Consider the following 8,397-nt stretch of genomic DNA (forward strand, 5'->3'; position numbering starts at 1 on the left):
TCCCTGAATTAAATGTAAAATGTGGACAATTGAAAGGATTTAGAAGACTTCCTGGGATATACTCAGAAAACCTTTATTTAGTGCCTGATACTGAGTAACTCAGAACATCTTAATGGTTAGAAATAATTAGAAGAGGTTTTATATAAATTATGATCACAGAAAGAATAAAAGAAACAACAAAGAAAACCATGAGAATAAGCCAAATGTGATACACTGAAGTATCAAAGAGTATACCATATTTAAACCCAGAACATGCCATTATTATTTGACCATTTATGATACATCATTTTGAGTTCTCTGCTAAATTAACCTCTTGATACATTTAAGTTATGATTTTTAATCAAGAAATCTAATTTTAATATTTTTAGAGCTACAAATGCAGTCATGCCCACCTCCACCTCAGATTCCCAATGCTCGAGATATGACAACTACAGTGAAGTACCGTGATGGAGAAAAAATATCTGTTCTGTGTCAAGAAAATTCTGTAATTCACAATGCAGCAGAAATTGTGTGTAAAGATGGAAGATGGCAGTCAACACCACGCTGTGTTGGTCAGTAGCACATAACTTGCTTTATGATGTTCTTTGAATGAGGTTAACACTCCCCTGTGCTTTGTATAAATGAACAAGAATATGTTCATTCTCTTTTTTTTTTTTTAACGTTTATTTATTTTTGAGACAGAGAGACAGAGCATGAACGGGGGAGGGGCAGAGAGAGAGGGAGACACAGAATCGCAAGCAGGCTCCAGGCTCTGAGCCATCAGCCCAGAGCCCATCGCGTGGCTCGAACTCACGGACCGCGAGATCATGACCTGAGCTGAAGTCAGACGCTTAACCGACTGAGCCACCCAGGTGCCCTGAATATGTTCATTCTCTATGTTAAACCTTTCTCTATGCCTTTCTCTATGTTAAACTTTATCTTGATACAGTAAATTACAATCTAAGTATACAAATCAATCCCCGTTCTTTCACTCTGTGAAATGAACACAGACAAAACCTTACAAAAACCTTCTGTAAATCTGGGATAAGATTTCTGTTTTTGCCTGTTTCACTCCTTATGATGAACAAGACAAGAATGAAGGGGCATATTGAACAGGAGGATAGTAGCATAGATATTAGGGAGACATATATCCTTGCAAGTTTCAAAGAGTTTCAGTTTTAAATAATTTAATTTGTTCAAATTATCCATATTTTAAAATCCCCAGGCAGTGTTTGTTTGTATTTTTCAATGTAAAACATTATATTTGTGCTTGACTCTTTGATCTCTATTCTTCACATAGAAAAAATTCCATGTTCTCAACCACCTCATGTAGAAAATGGGACTCATTAAAGAAACATTTAAACCCAGGCTTTATGCACATGGCACTAAATTAAGTTATATTTGTGAAGATGGTTACAGGATATCTGCAGAAGATGAGATAACTTGTCACATGGGAAAATGGAGTTCTCCACCTCAATGTGTAGTTGAGGGCAGTACGCAAACTAAAATCTATTTTCAATACGATTCATTAAACATAATAAATTGGCATCAAAGTCATGAGACAAAATCCTATAGATTTCTAAATATATAAAATCATTTATACCTAAATATTTAAAATCATTTATATATTTATGTATTTTAGCAAACAATTTTTGCATGATGAACTCAATCCTACTTTTGTTAATTTGATTGGTTCATAATAGAATCACTTTTAATTCTGGCATTTAAAAAATTAAAACTAGATATGTAGTGAGACTAAACCTACTTATTCATATAAGTTTACCTATTCACATTCTTAACTATTTATGTAAGTTTTCATGCTTGCTTTTCCAGGAGGTTTTTAAAAAAACATTTCTTGTTTTCCTATAATGCCCCTTCTGATATACAATTTATGGTACTTTTCTTAATGGTTAATTCTCAATGCTTTTCCTTTTATTATTCATTATTGGTTTGAGAATCATTGAAGAACTCTTTCATAAATAAATAGACGTTTTAAATTTCATGTTCTTGCTCAGGTTGGCAGCTGGATACACATCAGAATGGTGGTTTTAGGAAGCATTTGTGCACTTTCTCTGTGATATGATAGTAGCTCCTCCTATGTAATCATTTCTTTTTATTTACCTCTTTTTTCTATTTGCTGTTCTCCTTTTTCTCTCTCTTAATTTTAGTTAGTTAACATATAGTGCAATATTGGTTTCAGGAGTAAAGTCAGTGATTCATCACTTACATACAACACCCAGTGCTCTTCCCAACAAGTGCCCTCCTTAGTACCCATCCCCCATCTAGCCCATCCCCCCTACCCCCCTCTGGCAACACAGTTTGTTCTCTATCATTAAGAATCTCTTGTGGTTTGTTTCCCTCTCTCTCTTCCCCCCTTCCCATATGTTCATCTGTTTTGCTTCTTAAATTCCACATATGAGTGAAATCCTATCTTTCTGTGATTGACTTATTTTTTTTTCTGATTGACTTATTTTGCTTAGCGTAATACATTCTAGCTCCATCCACATCATTGCAAATAATATTCTTTTTGGTGGCTGAGTGATATTCCAGAGTGTGTGTGTGTGTGTGTGTGTGTGTGTACATACTATATCTTCTTTGTCTATTCGTCAATGGACATTTGGGCTCTCTCCATAGTTTGGCTATTGTTGATAATGCTGCTATATAAACACTGGGGTGCATGTACCCTTTGAATTTGAATTTTTGCATCCTTTGAGTAAATACCTAATAGTGCAATTGCTGGATCGAAGGTAGTTCTTTTTTTAGTTTCTTGAGGAACCTCCATACTGTTCTTCAGAGTGGCTGCGCCAGTTTGCATTCCCACCAACGGTGCAAGAGTGTTCCCCTTTCTCTGCATCCTCGCCAAAACCTGTTGTTTCTTGTGTTGTTGATTTTAGCCATTCTGACAGATATGAGGTGGTATTTCACTGCTTTTGATTTTTTTCCCTTTTCTTACCAGTTTTTAGCAGTTTGATTATGATGTATCTTGGCATGAATTTCTTTGTTTATCTTGTCCAGCTTTTTTAATGTGTAGGTTTGTGCCTTATGTCCAATTTGGGAACTTTTCAGTCATTATTTTTGGAAGTTGTTTTCTTTCATCTCCAACCTCTTTTCTCTTTCTGGGTATCCAGTCTTTTGCTATCTTCCCACAGGTCCCTAAAGCTCTGTTCACTTTATGTTGTTGTTCTCAGTATATTTTCAAAGTGAGTAATCTGTGTTCTTTATTTAAGTTTGTGCATCCTACAGTCATCTGATATCTATAATTGAGCCCATCCAATAAGTTTTTAAGAAATTTTATTATTACATTATTCAGTTCTATGTTCACATTGGATTTTTTAAAACCATTGTCAAATAATTCCAATATCCTTATCAACTCATTGTGGTTTTGTGTTGATTTCCTTTTCCCTTTTGAGATTTTTCTGCTCCTTGGTATGATGAATGATTTTCAAATATATACCTGTATATATTTTGGGTATTATGTTTTAAGACTTTGGATTTTATTGAAATCTTTTGTTTATCAGGTCCCCATCGCCACCAGGCAGGGTGCAAGTCCGCGCTCTTCACTTGGTCTTTGGAGCAAGGTGGGGAGAGGGGTGGTCTTAGGTTTCTTCTATGAAGTTTTTCTGAAGTAATTTAAGTCTTGTAAAAAATGCTTCCCTTGCTAGGTCGCTCCTTTCCTGAACCATTGTCTAAAGGGACGAAGGAAATTCTTGGAACCTTTTTTATGCCTGAACTTGATATCATTTCTGGGTTACACTCTTCTTCAGTGCCCAGCCTAGGATACATAGAAGGCAAAATGAAAAACCAAACAACTCACTGCAGTGTGATTCCTTGAATTCTGAAGTCCTTGAAAGATTGATTTCTTGTCTACATCTTTCACAGTCTCTTATGTTGGATTTTGAAATATATTCAGGATTTTTACTTAGCAGAAGGAATAAGCAGAAATGTTTCTACTTCATCTTGTCCAGAACAGGAAGCTAGCAATGCCCTTTCGCATTATACAAATGTGTAATTCCTTGAGTTTTATCAAAGGTGGTGTTTCCTTTGTAATAAAAATGAAAATCAATGAAAAATATGACTAGAGATCCAGTGGACACTGTAGTATGTTGTGTATAACAAGAAAACTTTTTTGTTTATATTAGCTAGCCATCTATCCAGCAAATATTCACCAAGAAAAACTGTGATATGAATATCACAATATTGCAAAACGGATATGTTTGTTAATGCTTTCTGTGCGCTTTCATGTGGGATAAAAAGAAGGGCTTAAAAGTGTGATTCTTAGTTTAAGTGATTAAAATTTCTTCAAGGAATCATTTATGTCAGCAGAAATCACAAGTCTTGATATTAAGTGTGGTGCTATATTTTTATTGCTTTATTGTAACCTGTTTTTCTTTAGTCTTTCAAGAAATGAAATAATTTTTTTTAAAACTCTAAAGGAAACTGTGGACCCCCTCCACCCATTGACGATGTAGACATTACCTCATTCACATTACCAGCATACGCTCCAGGATCATCAGTTGAGTACCAATGCCAGTCCTTCTATGAACTTCAAGGAAACAGGAACATAATATGTACTTATGGACAGTGGTCAGAACCACCAAAATGCTTAGGTAAGTATTTTAATATTCTTGTAGAATATCTATTTATAATAGAATTTTCATGTGTTAACTAGCAATCATTCTGTTGAACGCTTGACTACTAAATATTAATATGTGAGTAAATAAAGTCTCGAAAATTCCTGTTCAAGCAACAACAACAAAAATTTTTTTTTTGAGACAGAGAGAGAGAGAGAGAGGGAGCAAGTGAGTGAGAGCAGAGAGAGAGAGAGAGAAGCAGACTCACCTGAAATGGGGCTCAAGCTCACCCAGTATAGGACTTGAACTCACAAACTGTGGGATCGTGACCTGAGCCGAAGTTAGATGCTTAACCGACTGAGCCACCCAGGCGCCCAGCAACAAAATATTCTTTAATGAAAGCTCTTCGTGTGATAATTGACACTGTGAATCTTTGGCTAGAACATTTAATTATCACACATTAAACATGGTACCTCATTTTTACATCATTAATTCATTAATTGCTTAAAATAATTTAAGTCTACATGATGGATTTTCAATCAGTTGGTTTAGAAAAGACTTTGAGAGTGAAGCCCTGAGCCAGCATGGAAGATTGCACCTGAAAGTCTGAAATTCTGTGGAAAATACTTATTTACTACTTAATGTTTCATGTTCATTTTTTGCACTTTCAGGTGTATGAGCAGAATAAATCTTGAAAAAACATAGCATACAGTTACGATGGAGTTTTAAGAAACAAATTTATGATAAACCAGGGGATTCTGTTGAATTTGCATGTAAAACTGGCTATTGTAGACACACACCACTTCATACATTCCGAGCAACCTGTTGAGAAGGGAGACTGATGTATCGTGTTTGTGTATAAAACAGTGGTTAAGGGCGCCTGGGTGGCTCAGTTGGTTGAGCGTCCGACTTCGGCTCAGGTCACGATCTCGCGGTCCGTGAGTTCGAGCCCTGCATCGGGGTCTGGGCTGACGGCTCAGAGCCTGGAGCCTGCTTCCGATTCTGTGTCTCCCTCTCTCTCTGCCCCTCCCCTGTTCATGCTCTGTCTCTCTCTGTCTCAAGAATGAATAAACGTTAAAAAAAATTTTTTTTTTAAAACAGTGGTTAAAATGCAGTCCTAAAATTAAAATAGGTACATTTATTCAGCATTTTTCATGATTAATCAATTCTCAGTTTATTTTTTCAAGGATTAACTCATTTTTATTCATAAATCAGAATATGTGTTTCAAATATATAGATAGTATAATTATAATCTAAGAGACAAATGAATCACTTCTTAAAAGCACCACATTAAAACTTGGCAAACCAAAATACTATGTGTCCTATTCATAAAATATCTACGGTGAGAAACTAGATTCAATCACTTCAGTGCCTGCTTCTATCCATCTTTCTCCTAACTTTCTCAAAGCTCCCTCCATAACTTCTGAGGCTTCCTGAGACTCTTGTTTCAGAGAAAATGGGAGAAAATGCTTTTCTCCCTTTGCAAAATAATATCACTTCAAAAACACATAAAAACCTAATTATGTCATTCCTGTGTTAGCAATAAGATGTAAGTAGCTATCACCTAACTTTTGCTTATTTGTCTATAGATATCTATACACAAAAAATGATGAAATGAATAATCTCTTACAAGATGACAATCTAGCACACATAAAGATTAAAACCAATCATAATTGGGTACATAACTATCATTACAGGACATGAAAAGTGACAAAAAATCCAATATCAAGTATAAACTTACACACATACATACGCTATGCTTTGAACATTGGATAAATGTTTATGAGACAAAGGTCAGAAGTATGATTGAATATTTACAATAACTATAGTTAGAAATACTAATGGTCAGAGCTGGTATTTAACTGCTTAATACTTAACAGTATTCTCCATTTTTTCTGCCTTTAGCATATATCACCTTTGGATCACAAGAATTTATTATTTTAGAATAAAGATATATTAAAAACTAAGATAACACATGTTGAAAACGATGAAGACCTTTTTGGTAATGATCTTAAAATCTAAAAACATTTTCACGATTCTGCTGGTATAGAAGGTTTTGGAAACCTTCAAAGACAAGGGTCTGCAATGTGATTTTTATGTTCATGCATTTCAAACAATATAATTACTTAAAATCAGTTGACTATAAACATTTTAAGTATCTAAAAATATGAAAACTTTAAGATGAAAATAAGGATATAAATAATTAAGGTAAAAATATTTTAAGGTGATATCTTGTTACTTCATATTGCATCAAATCAGGTGGCATCCTTAGCATGATCACTTTCAGGGTCTAGGCTCTTTTCTGGGATCCACATATCCAGCTAGTATCAGTTTTATTTCTCTGGAACAATTTCTTTTCATCTTACTTGTAGCGTGGATCATTTGTAACAAATTCTCTGAAATAATCTGAAAATGTATTTATTTCACTTTTGGTTTTGAAGAATCTTTTTGATGGGTATTGTATTCTTACTTGACAGTGTGTGTGCGTGCATGTACGTGGTATGTTTAACGCCTTATTATTTTGTGTGTTTAATATTTTAAAGATGTAATTCTTTAGTTTTCCAGCCCTTAGTTTTTGATGAGAAGTCTGCTGACAGTATTAGCTCATCTCTGGATTGGCATTGTCTATGTATGATGTATGTTCTTTCTCCATTTTTTTTCTAGGTGCTTTCAAAGCTTTCTTTTTAATGTTGATTTTTAACAGCTTTGTTGTTTTTTTAATTATGGTTTTCTGTGTATTTGTCATTCTTGATGTTAGCTGAGCTTCTTGGTTCCATGGCTTCATGTCTTTAATAACATTTGGAAGAATGCTATCCATAATTTTTCAAATTGGTCTTCTGCCCTGAACTTTCTCTCTTCTTGTTTGATCACATGATACTGCCCCACAGATCACTGAGTCTTTAATTTTTCATTCTCATTTTTATTTTTAAGATATTTATTTCAGGTAACTTTTATTAATCTACTTTCAAGTCCGTTTATTTCTTCTTTTACATTTCTCATTGTTATTATTTTTCTACAGTTTTTATGAAGATTATATCTAGCATTAATGCTAGGATTCATATTTGGTACTTAGACACTGTCTGCCTCTATTCTGAAAGTCAACATCTCTTAAACAATTATATATAACTTTTCCTGTAAATTCTTTAACTTCTATTTCATAGTCATTGAAAAGTTGTGTTTATCTTATTTATTCTAGCATACTGTTTGTGTTTAGGTCTGTTTCTTTTGGTAGCTCTTTTCTTCTGACTATGGTTCATATTTTCTGCTTCTCTGCATGTCCAGTAAGTTTTTATTGCACAATGAACATCACCAGAAAACATTGTAGAGATTTATGGATTCTGGTGTTTACCTCTGAATAATACAGATTTTTCTTCTAGTAGAAGTTCTATTGTAAATTTTTTCGTCTTCTGTATATTATGATGGTTTGATATCTTACAAAACCTCTGACTGAAGAGAGACTACTAAATCTTAGAGATATCAAAGAGCCCAGACAGGAGACTGTCTTTGATCTACAAACTAACCAATCCAGAGCCATACCACTTCTGGCCCCCAAACCTTCCCCTCATCCCTATCTTCTGACTCTGCCTCTAGGACTTGTGAATATAATAAACTTTATTTTTTCCTAAATCTATCCTCTGTCTCTTCTTATGGCCATCATATCTGGCTGACTGTCTTATAAAGGAATACAAGACAGAAGTTATGTTCCTGGTAGAATACTGTGATCCTGTGAGGTCTTAGTTTTAAGGGTTTTTTTAGAGTTGATCTATTTCAGTGTTGCCTTAATACAAGAATATAGCCCTTAGTCAACTCCTGGGACATGGTATTTACTCCTAAGACATATCTGTCT

This window comes from Panthera tigris, chromosome F3, assembly GCF_018350195.1.
Source record: "Panthera tigris isolate Pti1 chromosome F3, P.tigris_Pti1_mat1.1, whole genome shotgun sequence".
NCBI lineage: Eukaryota > Metazoa > Chordata > Mammalia > Carnivora > Felidae > Panthera > Panthera tigris.